The sequence below is a fragment of the Thamnophis elegans genome, chromosome 1 (genome assembly GCF_009769535.1).
Source record: "Thamnophis elegans isolate rThaEle1 chromosome 1, rThaEle1.pri, whole genome shotgun sequence".
Taxonomy (NCBI): domain Eukaryota; kingdom Metazoa; phylum Chordata; class Lepidosauria; order Squamata; family Colubridae; genus Thamnophis; species Thamnophis elegans.
The window spans coordinates 101,040,121-101,057,427 of NC_045541.1; positions in this window are offsets into that span (position 1 = coordinate 101,040,121).

Sequence of the window (17,307 nt, forward strand, 5' to 3'; positions counted from 1 at the left end):
AACCGTGGTTTTCTGCTTGAAAAAAGTTAAGGAGTCCGAGGAACACCTGCAGTTTGGTCTGATTGCAAGGTGTAGGGGCATCCTGGATTGCCTTAATTTTTTGTTGGTCGGGTGAATCCCAGAGCTGTTGATGAGGTACCCTAGGAATTCAACCCTTGGCACGTTAATTTGGCATTTTTCTTTTTTGAAGCAGAGGCCTTTGTCTCTGATTCTGGCCAGAACAGTTTCCAATCTTTTAAATAATTGAGCCTTATTTGCAGCCAATACCAATATGTCATCAAAATAGGGGACGACTCCTGGAATCCCCTGCAAAAGCCGTTCCATGACACTTTGGAACAGTCCAGGGGCTATACTAACTCCAAATTGGAAGCGGGTGCATTTGAATGCACCCCTGTGCATCACGATGGTTTGGGCCTCCACCATAGCGCATCTACAGGCAAATGCTGGTATGCCTGCACCATATCTAATTTTGCAAAAACTTTTCCAGGGCCTAATGAGTACAGTAAATGCTGTACAATGGGTACCGGATAAGCGCTTTGCTGCAAAGCTTTGTTTATCATGCACTTGTAATCTGCACAGATGCGGACAGACCCTTCAGGCTTGACTGGTGTCACTATAGGGATCTCCCAACGTGCGTGATCTACTGGCTCTAGGATTCCCTGGCCAACCAATTTGTCTAGTTCCAAATCAATTTTAGAGCAGAGAGCGAAAGGTACTCCCCTGGGTTTTAGCCTGATGGGGGCTACATTGGGGTCCAAGTTAAAAGATATTGGAGTCCCCTCATACTTACCTAGACTGGTGCCGAAGACGTCCTCAAACTCCTTAAGGAATTCCTCAGTGCTTTTGTCTCGTATGACATTGATTCTGGTTACTTCTAGGCCCAGGGCTTCGAACCAGTCAAGCCCCAGGAGGCTCTGCAGGTCTCCATTGACTACCGTCACTGGTAGCTGGATGCAGAAGGTCTTGAACCTCAGCCGGAAGGTGCCCTGGCCCTCGATGGGGACTCGATTCCCCTGGTAGTTGCAAAGGCGGATGTCTGGAACCTGCAGCTGATGCTTTTTAAGGCTAGGGATAGCCTGTTTGAGCTCTGCCCAAGACATTATGGTCAAGGATGACCCCATGTCAATTTCCATATTTCATGGAGAATCCTCAGTGAGGACTGTGACTTTCAGCGTTTTGGGCCACTTCGTGTGGACTCGGCCTATGGAGGTGTGGTAGGTGACTCTGGTGTCACCTTCTGTTTGCCGTGGTGGTGGCTGCCATGCCCCTTGGTTGGGCCTCTGCTGGCGGTTAGGTATGCTTCTGGGCTTTCAGGTTGTAGCAGAACGATTGCTTCTGCAGACCTTGCCGATGTGCCTCTTGCATTTGCAGCATTGACAGTTGGCATCACAGAAATGGCAATGTGTTCTGAGGTGGTGTCCTCCACAGCCGGTGCAAGGCAGAAAACGCGGTTCAAATTTTTGTGCTGGATTGGTGCAATCACTGCACATGCGCTATCTGTCATCTTCGCTCTCCAAGCCTTCAGGCTCTGTAGCCTTGCTATACACGCCTGCGCTCTTCTGCGCGCTCGTTGGACTATTCTGGTACTGCAGGGTTTCCATTGATTTAATTGAAGACTCAGTAACCCTGGTTTCATCTAGGGCAATTTGGAGAGTAGGATTAGGTTTTGCTAATAACCTCCTCTGCAGGCCAATGTCTTGAACACCGCATATGATGTGGTCAAGTAGTAGTTCATCAAGATCTCTAAATTCGCAGTACACTGTGGCCTTTCTGAGCACCGCAACGTATTCGTTGATGGATTCCCCTTCTTTTTTGTTACGGATGTTGAATTCATGCCTCTGGATGTATTTAGACGGTCTGGGAGCATAGGGTGTCCTCAGTGTCTGTTGTAGAACTGACCAAGCGACTGATTGGAATGGCGTTGGCTCGGACAAGTCCTTTGCCATCTCAAACACCTCTGGTTCGCAGTAGCTCAGGAACTTATTCTTTTTCCGGCCTTCAGAAAGGCCCATAGGTCATTGGCTTCGAGGAAGCAATCGAACCTCATCATGTAGGATTCCCAGTGCTCGGTGGCTGGGTTGTACGGAGTCCGTGGGGCATGCGTTGTCATCTTGTGTTCCTGAAGCCGTTTGAATTTGCCACTCAAGGATGGCTGCTCGATGCCGCGCCGTGCTCTGGGCTAGATTGACTTGCTGGATTGTCGTGCTCCTTTTTGTCTGCCTAGTTGCCTTCCAATCCCATCCTCGTCACCAGTGTTAGATCGGGTGAATGAAGGCACACTCAGGCTTCAGAGTAACAAACAGCTCTTTATTAGCACAAGTCAACTATGTATATTCCAGCGAAAGTTCAGTTTGACAGCAGCCCTTTTATAGGGAACTGTCAGACCCTTTGACCAATCAGATTGAATCTCTGTGAACAGAGGACCTTGGTGTAAACCATTATCAATGTTTCTGGTATCTAACAAAACTGACTCTTCTTTTCCTAACTCAGATGTTGCAATTATCTCTAACCAGACAGTTAAAATCTGCAACAGTCATTGGCCCTCCAGCTGATCATAAAATCAACAACTTGGAAGTAATCTAAGATGTTTTGCAGCCATTCCCTTATTCAGGGAAGAATTTGCTAAAGCATTTAGACAGGTATTATCCATCTTCTGTTTAAAGATCTTTAATGACCACACCAGTATACTGCTGGTTGATAACTCTTGAATTACTGCTTAATAAAGTCAACTATTTTCAGCCACACAGGTACACTTTCTCCAAGGTAATCTGCCTCAACCTGACCTTTTAAGATTCTTAATGGTGCAGTAATTGCTATTGTAACGTAGTCCCTCAACCTTGTTGTTGGTTGTCCCCTTTTTCTCATTTCTCGCACTTTTTCTAGCATTATGGATTACTCAGTTGTCTTTGCATTATGTGTCAGAATATGATACTTAAAGCCTGGTCATTTTCACCTCAAGTGATCATTCTGTGTTTATTTCTTCTATGAACCATTTGTTTATTTGCTCACCTCTGTGAGCTAGGTGGTTTTTTAAAAAAACATTTGATTAAATAAATAAACACACAAATAAATAAATAGATTTTTAAAGTTATTCACAGTAGTCTGAAAGATATTTTCTAATGCCAAATGTCAACAGTGTTGATACTATTTCTATTCTGTTCTTCAAAGTCCAACTTTTGCATTTATAGATTATCAAAGGGAAAAGTAAAATCAGCAAAGTTCAAAACAAAACAAATAAATAAATACCCCCAGCATGTAATACTAAAAGAACATTCATAAAACAAAATGTAAAATGGATTCCAACTTTCGTAATGATTCTCCATAATTGGAGGCTTTTCTAGAATCAATGAACCAGATACTAACTTAGTTTTGATATTTTTGCCTTTCTCTGTTATCTGGAATGCATCACAATATGGTCTCTCATTCTTTAGCCTTTCTAAAAACCATCTTGAATATCTGCCATTTGTTTGCCCATGTAGAGTTCTAAAGCTGTATTGGATGAGCATAAGTATTATTTTGCTAGCATATAAAGTTAAGAATCTTATGTGGTAGTCTTCACAATCTTTTCTGCTACGTTAGAATATTTACTGATTCTTCTATTGCTTGCCATATCTTCAGTTCAGTTCAGTTCAGTTTATTAAACTTGTATGCCGCCCTATTCCCAAAGGGACTCAGGGCGGCTAACAAACCAATAGGGAATGGGGACAATACAAAGAAAACAGACAAGACAAAAAAACAAAATACAGAAAACAGGTTAAAAAAACTTCTCAACAGCCACAACAATTCGAGTGGGGCTGGGAACTCATCAGCCCCAGGCCTGCCGGAACAGCCAGGTCTTGACGGCTTTGCGGAAAGCCTGAAGGGTGGTGAGGGTTCGAATCTCCACGGGGAGATCGTTCCAGAGGGCCGGAGCAGCCACAGAAAAGACCCTCCCCCGGGTGGTCGACAGTCAACATTTGCTAGCTGATGGAATCCGGAGGAGGCCTAATCTGTGGGATCTAATTGGTCGTAGGGAGGTAATTGGCAGGAGGCGGTCTCTCAAGTACCCAGGTCCGATACCATGTAGGGCTTTAAAAGTAACGACTAGCACCTTGAAGCATGTCCGGAGTCCAATAGGCAGCCAGTGCAGCTCGTGGAGGATAGGTGTAACATGGGTGTACCGAGGTGCACCCACAATCGCTCGCGCGGCTGCATTCTGGACAAGCTGAAGTCTCCGCATGCTCTTCAAGGGCTGCCCCATGTAGAGCGCATTACAGTAGTCCAGTCTTGAGGTCACAAGGGCGTGAGTGACTGTTCTGAGAGATATGCCATCAGTTATTGTAGCCTGTCATCTTGATAACGACCAGAGTGGTCACCTAATTTCATCTAGTAGTAGAGGTTCTTGTAAATAGGAAAAATAAGATGAGAGAGAGAGAGAGAGAGAGAGAGAGAGAGAGAGAGAGAGATATGAGAGAGAGAGAGAGAGAGAGGGAGGGAGGGAGAGAGAGGGGCATGCAGGCAAGCAGGCAGGCAACATATATGTTTTGATGTTTCTGGTGTACAAAATTTCACTATATCCCATCATCTGGTCTACTATATGTACTATCTGTCCATTGGCATCCTTTTGTGTACCAATTTGAAATTGGAACCTCCTTCGGAGTATGGAACTCTTCTGGAAAATTTCTTTGTTCATATGTGCCTTCAATTTATCATAGTTGTGGTTGTAACATTATTCTGTCTCCTTTAACAGTTTTCTGAAATTCTTATGTTCCTTCCTAAAATTTTTGTCATTTTTGGCTTTGACATGACCATATCAAGTATATCATTTTGTATGCTCCCTGTATGTCACACCTCCCACTTTCATTCCCACATTGAGGCAATATTGTTCATTTTTCTATTATGTAATCTTTTTTATTATCTAACCTGAATTTCAAACTGTAGTTTCAATCCATTGGTTATGGTCCGGCCCTTCAGGTCTATTCTTTTGTTTGTATGCCAATCCTTTAGATAGCTGAAGGCTACTATCACATTTCTCCTCAGTATTCTAATCTGCAGGCCAAATATACTATTCCTTTAACCATTTCTTATAGGATTTTGTTTCCTGTCTTCTTACATCCTCTAAACTTATTCCAGTTGTTGAGTTACAATTTCAGGAATTCTCGGCAGCATCAATAGTGACCAGAGATTCATAATATCTGGGGGGAAGGCACAATTTTCTTTCTTTTTTCTTTTTCCTTACTATTTAAAGTCACTTTTGCCAGATGGATCAGTTATTTAGTTTTTCACTAAGCCAGTTGTACAGGCTTCTTTCAATGCTATAAAAGCAGACTTTTATTTACACTATTTTTCCTGTCCAATCTTCTTTGGGGATTTTTTACTACTTGCTCAAGCAGAGCAAGTAGTAAAATTAGAATAATGTAGGGAGCAGAATGGGGAACCCCTTCAACTGATGGATGCCATTCAGTTAGCAGACAACTCAATACAATTACCTCCCAACTGTTTTCTTGGAATCCAAGGTAGCATGTTTGGGAGTCTGATCTCCATTTTTCTCCACAACATCTGTCAAGGTAGTTGGGCATATAGTCACCCAATATGCTCTCATGGCTAAAGCAGAGCAAGTCTAAATCTTCTTGATTCTAAATCATCATATAACCCAGAAGTGATTCTCTAATATATATAGAGGGATGATTTAACTTGTTTGATAGGAGAAATCTTCAAAACATACTATCGATGCTGCATGTCTGGCAACCAAGTTTTATCATCCAGGTTTTCACCATAGCTCATAAATTACAATCTATTCATCAAGGCATTTAGATAAAAGATACAATGAAATTTATTGTTTAATTGATTTGCAAGGCTATAATTGCCATCCTGTCAAAGATGCTGTTGACATCTTTGAAAGAGCACATGAAGGTTAAATTAAGCTGATTTATTACTAAAAGCATATGCAAAGGAGTCTTCTTAACTAACAATTGGCACCTCCTTAGAATTATATAAGGGTCAATGGTACCCAAAGGGGATTGCACTTAGGTCTCTTGTGGCTATGTAGGGATATTCTAGGCTGAACCCACTTTTCACTCTGCCCTCAAGTTCTGCCACCCTTTTTCCCATGGATGTAGACCTCATGAACAAACAAAAAAAAACCTGGTTAATACACAAACCATGAATAGTTTCTTAGAATGCGTATTGCTTTGATAAGCTAGCCACTTTGACTCTAAAGGCAAAATTATGTTTTGTACTGCAAACTACATTGTCTCCTATCTATTTCTGCCATTCCCAATTGGAGTTTCTGACAAAGATCCAGATTCACCAGGTTTCTAGAAAGTGCAAATTTAATATTCAATATTGTCAAAAGATTACTGTTTTTTATTCCACTGATTGTAGTGAAACTAATGTACCGATATATCAGGATTATATATTTAATGTCTTTACTATCTATCCACAGCAAATATTTGGCCCATCTCATCCACATTGGTTTGACTAAAATAATATTGGAAATGGAACATACGATATAAAGAAGTGACATAATAGTGTTCCACTAAGGTTATGCTGTCTTGCCTGATTTATTATTTTATTGTATGTAACAATTTATTGACACATACCAGCTGGCAATGATTTGAAAGCCAGTCATTAATTAAATGTTTTAAGTAAATAGCCTCCCTAAAATATATTAGAAAATAACAGTTTTGTAATCACTCTTCAAAATATTGAATGACTTTGTGTTCATCAATTTTATTTTCTTGTAGAACTCTGATAGAAACCTTATAGAGTGGCACCTTCGTACTCCTTATTAATTGGTTCTGGGAGGTGTGATGAGTACCAAAAATGATGAATACCAAACAATTATTTTTCCCATAAGGAATGTTGTAGTGAGTCACAGGGCAGCCCACACTAACTAGTTCTAGCTTATGTGTTGAATACCAAACAACGAATCATCCTATTTCTCTCTATTGAAAAAAGTCTCCTCTTCAGATTGTCCAATTTGCATTGATTTAATTCTAAAGATACATAGACCAGTTTTATCATTCTAACAGCACAGTTGTAAATCTGTTAATCTGACAATAAACCTGATTGAATTCAATGGAGCTTATTTTCTATGCATAGGAATGCAATCTAAAAACCATTCCTTGCATAATTTCTGGTCTCCTGAATTAGACACAGCCTATCAGCCATCTGTTTGGATTTGACACCTTTTTCATTGCTTTTGCAATCCTAAGCAGGCAATTAAATCAGGAAGAATATCTTACTGGTTACAAATGGATTGCATTTATTTTACAGTTGGATTCTTTTCACTTTAACGCAGACTTGCAGCAATTTAAATGAACCAGTTCCCAGTCTACATATCTCTTAGAATTTTAACATTCTAGTTCTTCTCAAAACGATGTTGTCTAACCTCTCAAATGTCACATTGCCCATATTGATTGTTTTAGATAGGAGTCTTTTGTTTCATTGTTTAAATTGTAACACCTGAAAAACTTAAAGTTGTTGGATGTATGGCTTTTTAAAAAAAATTAAATTCTTATTGCTGGCTTGTGCCACATGCTTCTTGTGGAGTGATATTAATTTTCTATGCAGCACAATCTTCTCAAGAATGTCATTACTTGGACAATTATTCCTTAGTTTCTAATTATTCATGCATAATTATAGATATATTCCTCATGCATATATATTAGATTTTTCATCTGTCATTATTTAGTATTAGTGTAAACACCCCGCCTGTTTTCATTCCCACAAATGCATTTTGAATGTTTTGGTTTCTTTCTCTTTTACATCATCTATACAAATTGCCAAATGTAAATTCAGATCCTCCCCCCTCCCCCCACATCAAAATGGTAAGGTTAACTTATAGCAAGCTTTCCTTGTTCTGGATTCAGCTCCCCTTTTAAGGCAATGTTTTATTTGCTGCGTGTTTTACTTTGTGAAGGCACCTTTACTTCAGTTAACTTATGGCATTTCCTGTTCTATTGCCAACAACTCCTGGGCCACCATTTCTCCATGACATGTATAATGCTTGTCAAAAGAATGGGTACCTTACTGAGAGGTTTACAGAAATAATTATACAGGATATTTTTTCCTGCTGCTTCCTCTAGTGATCAGGACCTGCATACATATTTTTTAAATTAATGAACAGCCAAGATACTTCTCTTCCAAAATCCCATTTAAGTTTTGTTCTATCTCCTTTCTTTGTTGTTTCTTCACTGCCCTTGTTCCTTCCTTTCATACCCCTTTAATTTATTCCGTATGCCAAATATTCATCCTTGCTGAGATGGCTAATCAGAGCGCCTTTCTGTCTACCTTAAGTTTTGCAATCCTTCTGAAATGCACAATGTTAGCTTTAGCTGTTACGTAACCCACACAGGGCCTTTTAAAATAATGCTGCTGGATTATGAATTAATTGTATAGCTATTGAGAAATAATATAAATTACGACTTAAGCGATCAGTAATATCATTTGGAATTATATTCATTAGAAATCTGCCTATGTTGTGTTATTTATGTTTTTAAAGAAGCATCAGTTATGCTCTGTGTGCGTGCCTTCAAGTCAGTGTTGACTGCTGGAGATTGACTAGATTAGTCCCTGCAGTTTTCCTGACACAGTTTTTGAAATGAGGCTTTCCATTGCCTCCTTCCCAGAGTGGTTGGTTCAAGGTCACCCAGTTGGCTTTATGCCTAAGGCAAGGCTAGAACTCATGGCCTACCAGTTTCTAGGACTTGTTCACTACACTGATTCTCTTATTTGTCAGTTTACTACATGCCCTTAGAAGAAAGACAATCACCTACAGGTATATTAAATAAATACACAACTTGTGCAATAGATTCCATATTAAATTAGTGGAAAATATGGCTGAAAACTTTGGACAAATATATGAATATGTATATGAATATATTTATACCTATATATAGAACCAGCATAGTGACCTAGAGGTGAAGAAGCTCGCCTCATATTCAGGAATCTGAGAGTTCAATCCTAGGCAGCAACAGATACTCAAGGAGCAAAGAGTAAATATCTTCTACAAACTCCATGTCAGGAAAGGCATCCAGCCAGTAAAATGCTCAGGTCCATTCAGTTTCCCTGACTCCACCCCAATAAAATGGATTATGGGGCCGTAAAAAGAAAAATAAAGAATAATATTTGAGGATGAGTTATTTCTGCATAAAAGAACTTGGCTGTGTAAGATGTTCAAAATTTAAAAATAACACTATAGAATATTGATGGGAGGAAGGAGATTAGATGTGACCAAAAAACTAGGATGATAATGATCATTGTTCTTCTTTGGAAATTCTCAATTTAAATCTAAAGCCTCATATAAAAGTGAAGGTGAATAATGTAGATTGACAAGTAAATATGGAAACAGATAATTCTTAGGCCAAATAAGTTCTCCTCGTAGATATGAGCGCAGCTATCACATTGCTACTGGGGAGCATACAGCATACAGTATATGTATATATAAATCCTTTGCATAAGATTCAGACAAATTTTGGATTTTTAAGCCAATTTGTACATTCATTCACACTGCTAGATTGATTAACACTTCAGAGGAAATGATGCCATAGAAATGATTCCCTTGACAAAAAAAAGCTGCTTTTGCAATGTCACAGGTTGTTAGCCTAAAAAACATTTATTATCATTTATTTCCATGACACTTGGCTACATGGCATACAACCTACATGGGCTGAGTTAGCTTTTAAAATATGCCTAAAGCAGTCAATAGTCAGATTTGTGGATACCAAAAATATTTCCCAGAAGCCACGAGAAATAGTTAATTTTCAATCAAATTCTGTTGAAGTAAAACTCATGCCAAGATAAGAAAAATGAGTTTTTATGTCCTGTGGGGAAGGGAGAGGAAAAAATCTTGCATCTGCCTTTATAGACCTGTCCCTAAGCAATCAAAAAGCCATCATTGATGGTTAATAATATAATTAAAACCATGTAGCAGGAGGTATATAACAGGGATTTAGTACCTGTTATATAGTACTGAAGTTTCATTCATTGCAATAGCACTTCTGTTATAAAATCTAAGCAGTAGAGAAACACTATGTAAGACATTTCTGCAGTAACTACCTCATTTAATAAAAGCATTATTGCAAGTGCAATCAATAGGTCTGGGAATTGGTGCAAAATAAAAGAAGTAAATAAGGGATGAATTTATGTGGCAGTTTTCTCCTCAATCAATTACAATCAGGTTTTAAACTCTGGCCTATTTTCCACATAATTGTAAATATATATTCTACATTTCCTAAAGGAATAAATTATTTTTGCATCCCAGAATGTGTTTCAAATTCATTTATTCAGACATGAATCAGGAAATACATACATGAAATTTGCATTTTCAAGGAACTCTTTTCTGTCACTTCTATTTGCTGGTTAAAATGTCTGCCCTTTTGATGGACTTTTTAATGCTTTGACTGTTTTGTAGTTTTTTCTTTTTTTGTCTGCTTGGATTTTTTTGGGGGGGAAGTTTTGTATTTTAACTTTGTTCTCAATAAAATAAATATATATATGGAACAAAAAGTCTGTATTATGAACTATTGGCCTTGAGCCGGTCATTGTGTTTCAGCCCTCTCACATGGTCATTGTGAAAATAATATGGAAAAAAAAACTTCAGGAATAAAAGACTGTAATAGCAACCATCATTACCATTGCCTGGTCACAATTTTTAGTATTTCTCTCCCCGCATTTGCCTTCTAGCCTCTTATCTTAATATTAATGGCATTTTTTAAATAGTGGGTTTCTGAAATACCCATAGGGATCATTCTGATCCCTTTCTGATGTATGCCATCTCTCTCTCTCTCTCTATCTCTCACTCTCTGTGTCTGTCTTGTTCTCTCTGTCTCTCTTTCTCTCTGTTTCTCTGTCTCTGTCTTTTTTCTTTTTTTCTCTTTCTTTCTTTCTTTTTCTTTCTCTCTCCTCTCCGTCTCTCTGTCTCCCTCTCTCTTTTCTTTCTTTCTTTCTTTCTCCTTCTTTCTCTTTCTTTCTCTCTCCCTCTCTCTCTCTCTGTGTCTCTGTCTGTCTCTTTCTGTCTGTCTCTCTCTGTCTCTCTCTCTTTCTCTCTCTCAGTCTCTGTCTCCCTGTCTTTCTCTTTCTCTCTCTTTTTCTCTCTGTCTCTCTCTCTCTGTCTCTCTCTCTGTCCCTATCTCTTTGTCTGTCTGTCTCTCTCTTTCTCTCTGTTTTTTGGCTGAGAAGCTCATCTTCATGGGGGGGGGGTTCAGCTGAATGCACTCAATTGACTAGATAATCGCAGCACTGAGACTCGGAAGGCACTCAGCGGTACCTGCCTTCCCCCTCACTCCGTCGGGATGGTGTTAATTTTCCACGTCTTTGTAAATGTATCCTCATGCCTATGAAATAAGCATTTGCACACACATACCCATGGCCCAATTCTTGGCAAACAGGTTGGGATCTGTTCTGCATTTTCTAAAATGACCAGGAAAGCCTTGAAAAAACCTCAGACTTTTTCCAGACAATACCCTTGTGATTCTAGTGCCTTTAACTTCTGTGCTACATCATTGGATGTAGTGAAAACCATAACCAAATCATCGGTTTATTGATTGAAATCATTGATAAGAGCTATAAGCTATAGATTTCTCCTCCCATGCCCCAATCTTGCCTTATGTTCTTAGGAAAGGGCTGAATATAAGTTTTAATATGTTTATAGCATATTATGGGAGCTGGTTCTTTCATGGTGCAATATTCCCAATTATTATTGTTGTTGTTAGATTTTTATCCCACGTTTATTATTTTATAAGTAACTCAATGCAGCAAACATGCATAATACTTCATCCTCCTCTTCTTTGATCCCACAACAACCTCATGAGATGGATTGGGCTGAGAGAGAGTAAGTCAACTTTCGTTCCCAAGGCGGGACTAGAATTCACAGACTCCTGATTTCTAGGCCAGCACCCTAGACAAAACTGGTTCTCTTATATACGAAATGTAGCTCTCTTTTTATATGGACATGGCTATTCTTTGGATATTTTCAAGGGAGGTTAGGGGTAGAAATATCCCCAAGATTACAAAGAGCAAATTCCAGAAAGCTACCAAGTTGAGTAGCACACTGATTACCCCTCCCATGTCTTAACACATCAGACACCAGGAACAATGAAATCTTTCTACTACTGGATCAAATTGTTGGCCTGCCCAATATAGTACTATCTTTTGGAGTTGTTTGCTTCCAAATCAAAGCTCAGTGTGACAGTATCATATTCAGTTTCTAAATGAGTCTATAAGGATTTATGTGAAGTCGTTAATTACTAATGTACTTTTTCCTGAGTTGTTCTTTGTTACACTCCTACACTGGCACTCCTGTCTTTATAGACAAACTGAATAAAACACACCTAGTCATATTGTGAAATTTTATTGTTTGGTTTTTGGCTAGATCTCTCCTAGGTGTAGACTGGAATTCTTTATTTTTTGTAACATGATAGGCGTATCAAAAGTCAAGGTAACCTGGTGACTGATACACATAATAGAGCTTTGACCCAAGAAAATATGTCAGCACAAATTATGGCATTTGAGATAAGTCACCCCAAAGGATTAAATTTATACTACATTGGCTTAATTAAAGCATATCCAATGTGGCAGCAAAGACATAATCTTCCAAGTTGTCTCTTTGTGGACAATGACCTACCTGAGAATGTGACCCTAAGTTATTAGAATAGTCCAAAATTCCGAGAAACTGAGTAATAAAAAGCTTCCACATAAATACATTATATTTTCGGTTTGGTAATCTTTCAAGTTTTCCCTTGCTCTTCCCTGATATGCTTATGCAAATCTTTAACTGGAAATTACACTTGATTGTGGATGTTTTCATGCAAACCACCAAAGTTGTTGCAATAAAATGTGTGTGAGCAGTAAAAGTCTCATGATTTGTTGGAAATATGTCCTTGGCTAGTAAAATAGCAATACAGTCTGGTGGCCTTAGTAAGGCAGTCCCTTAACTTTGATGAATTATGATAATCACTTTTTTTTCCTCATAACAATCACCCTGTTGACCTGGCTTCTAAATTAGCAACAGTGAGTCAGTTTGATGTGCTGGTTGAAGTAGGAAAGTAGTAGGAAAACCTGAGTCCTCAAATAGACACAGAAATTACAGCAGATGACTGATTTGGGGTCAGTTTTCACGTAATAGAGAGCTGATTGGCAAGTAACTGAAAAAGTTGGCAATACAACTTTATTAACCTGTCAATGTGGTCACCAGCAATCCTGATTGATTCAAAGGACCATAACAACAGTACTTCCTTAGACAATCAAAGTGCCTTCAAGAGTCCACTTGTTGATCCCTCTTCTAAAGTGTAAATTGCAGGATTGTTTTTCTGGATTCCTCTTGCAATATTGTGCAAGGGACAGATTGTAGAAACTATCCTAGACAGCTTAGGTCATGAATCACCGACATGGCACCTGCAGACACTAACATCCACACAGAAAACAATCCTTGGTGTTTACCATGTTCTTAACATCCCTTATTTTTAATTGATTTAATTAAAATTAAATAGGACCCCAACATGCAAGAAAGCAAAATGATCACCCCATACATGTGATGTATGTATGTATGTATGTATGTATGTATGTATGTATGTATGTAAAGGTAAAGGTCTCCTCGCACATATATGCTAGTCATTCCCGTCTCTAAGGTGTGGTACTCATCTCCGTTTCAAAGCTGAAGAGCCACACTGTCCAAAGACAACTCTGTGGTCATATGGCTGACATGCCTAAATGCCGAAAATGCAGAGTGTGCTGTTATCTTCCCACCAAAAGTGGTCCCTATTTTTCTATTTGTATTTTTTATGTGCTTTCAAACTGCTAGATTGGCAGAAGCTGGGACAAGTAACAGGAGCTCACTCTATTACGTGGTGCTAGGGATTTGAAACTCCAAATTGCCAACTTTTCTGATTGACAAGCTCAGTATCTTAGCCACTGATTCCAAGGAAATTCAATGGGGAAGCCAGAAGGAAGTCAGAAGTTGCTCCTGCTTCTACTATATTTTTGCCCACCCTTGGTGATTCTGTTTCTATTTGGTAAAGTAATCACTCAATACCAAAACAGAAACAGAATCACCAAGGGTGGACAAAGATTGGTGGAATAAATGGAGAAGATCAGTTAGCCTTTGAGTTTATATCAGCAATCTTGTTTTCCCAAGTGGTTGTTAATTTGAATCATTTGCTAGCAGCCCAGTACATTATAGATCCTGGAATTATCATTAAAATTTCCTCCTCCTTCTCCTTTGGTCAAAGGACATAAGTTCATCATAAACTTTACAGTGAATCAGAATGCTTAGCATATCTATTTCAGTATCATCCTGATTAACACCAGGATTTCAGGAAGAGGCTTTATGCAGATCTAAGGATTACACCTGGCTGGGACTTTATCTGCAGAAAACATGCTATCTCTGAACCTGAGTAGCCCTTTTTTTGTATAGTCGAATGCAAATTACTGGTGCTTTACTACATCACCATATTAGAGCTGCTAGCAAATGATTCATTGAAATCTGAGCTTACCAGAAAACCCACACTGACAATCTGTGTACATGCTGATGCAACAGATGACCTAGCCCAGCCCTTTGCCGTATTGACATGCTGTTTACAAGGAAGTTAATTCCAAATATTAACTATAAAAGTACAAAATAGAGGTTACCTCTGATAGTTTATTCTTTCACAAAATGATACAAATGCTGAAAAATGAACAGTTCTCTCTAAAAGCAATCTACCTCAACCCTGCAATGAGGGGTCATTTTAATTTCTGATCAAGGAACTAATGGTAAACTGGATGAATTGTGAATTGTATTGGATTTATATATTATACTATGCAACATGGTTTAATTGATTTGGTATTAAATGTATGTTTATTTTGATCACAAACTTCACTCTTCTCTTCACTGAAATAGGCTTTATTTTTAATTAACTGAGTACCTTACTGAGGTCTAAAAAGCCTACATATTCAATAGAAGTAATTCATTTTATGGATTACATTCTTGTTGAGCAGGTTTCTGAAGATTAAAAGCTTTACCATTATACTTCAATGTCTGCTCCTAAAAAATTCTCAGAAGACAAAAACAATGAGACTGTCTATAGTTCTTCCTACAGCAGTTTTGAATAATGCCATTCACCATCATCTTTGTAATGGACAGAGACATAAAGACTTAATAAGGGATAAATAACATCTTCCTCTTATACAATGCCTCTATGTAAGATTTACCATGGCAATTAAGGTCTTCCATGTTTGATCAAGTTAACTCTGATATAACTCAGTACCTATTGTGTCCCACCAATGGGAAATTTGTGTGTGCGTTCTTATAAATGTTAAATACAAAGTCTTTTCCACAACTATGATCAGTGTCCCAACTATAATCCATACTGTACTGTAGATAAGTTGTAAAATATTTATTAAACATAATTTTCATGATGAAATACTAATTTAAAAATGGTAATAGTCTCCAAACATTTAAGGCACCAAGCTACAAACCAGAAGATTTTGAATTCTAGTCTTTCTTAGGCATGAAAGCCAGCTGGGTGACTTTGAGCCAGTCACTCTCAGCCCAATTCACCTCACAGGCTTGTTGTTATGGGGAAAATAGGAGGACGAAGGAGTGTTAGATATGTTTTCTGCCTTGACCTATTTATAAAAATAATAAAGGTAAGATTCTTTAAAAGCCTAAGGTATATATTTAGAGTCACAACCCCTGGTAAGCCCCAATTATGGGAGGAAGCTAACTGCTTCCCTCATCTGTCAATCGGCTCGTCACAAGAGTCCATCAAAACAGAAACCCAATATTTCTAAATATATACCTTCTTCCCTGGCTTCAGCTGATAAGGAGGAGACCTGTGGCTTAATGGCTAAGACGTTTGCCTAAGATGCCATACAGCACAGGTTGGAATCCCAGTAAGGGTTGGGCTAGCTGATGAGAGCTAAATAGCTTGAAATAGATCTATACTAGTCTCCCTTTATTTATTTATCAGCACAAATAAAAAACACAAATATAACAAAGGCAACAGTAAAGATATTGGGTTTCTGTCGTGATGGACTCTTGTGACGAGCAGATTGACAGATGATGGAAGCAGTTAGCTTCCTCCCATAATTGGGGCTTACCAGGGGTTTTGTGTGTGTGTGTGTGTGTGTGTGTATGTGTGTGTGTGTGTGTGTGTTGTATTTGTGCTGATAAATAAATAAAGGGAGACTAGTATAGATCTATTTCAAGCTATTTAGCTCTCATCAGCTAGCCATACCCTTACTGGGATTTGAACCTGGGCTATATTACATACTAGGCAGACATCTTAGCCATTAGGCCACAGGCTCTTATCCGTTATCAGCGAAGCCAGGGTGAAAGGTATCTATTAGATTTTTACAACCCCCGGTATGCCCAAATATGGGAGGAAGATCACTACTTCCATTCTCTGTCCTTCGGCTCGTCACAAGAGACCATCCAGGCAGAAACCCAATATTTTTACTGTTGCCTTTTTGTTACATTTTGTTTTATTTGTGCTGATAAATAAATAAAGGGAGACTAGTATAGATCTATTTCAAGCTATTTAGCTCTCATCAGCTAGCCATACCCTTACTGGGATTAGAACCTGGGCTATATTACATATTAGGCAGACGTCTTAGCCATTAGGCCACAGGCTCTGATCTGTTATCAGCTGAGCCAGGGAGAAAGGTATATATTTAAAGTCACAACCCCTGGTATGCCCCAAATATGGGAGGAAGTGGTTAATACATCTGCCTAATATGCAATAGAGCCCAGTTTTGAATCACAGTAAGGGTATGGCTAGCTGATGAGAGCTAAATAACTTGAAATAGATCTATACTAGTCTCCCTTTATTTATTTATCAGCACAAACACAACACACACACACACGTTTGCTTTAGCTGCAAATGGCTTTTAAAAAGCACTTCATGTGATTTTTCTTCCCAATTGCAGTCGCATAACACTTTTGAAAAATGATCCTAAAAGCTATATATTCAAGGAAAAGGAAAATATTTGGATGAATATTATGCAGTTACTTTTCTACCCCAACAGAATTGGGATATTCTATTTCATTGATTGACTGGCCATATACCATCAAGGTGGTATTGACTCTGGGCGATATAGATTTTCTCCCAGATGACCTGTCTTCAATCTGATTCTTCAAGGCTTTCAGTAATACTCCCATCACTGCTGTAAGTGAATCCATGCATCAGATTTGCTCTATTCTGGAGCAACCTGAAATCAAACTATTGACAATAGCTTTGTAGTCTACAATTGGAGGGTAATCTATACCTTTATAATGCTTCACCAGCTTCAACATGGAAATATTCATGGAAGATACCACCAGAATAGCCATCACTTTAGGAAAAT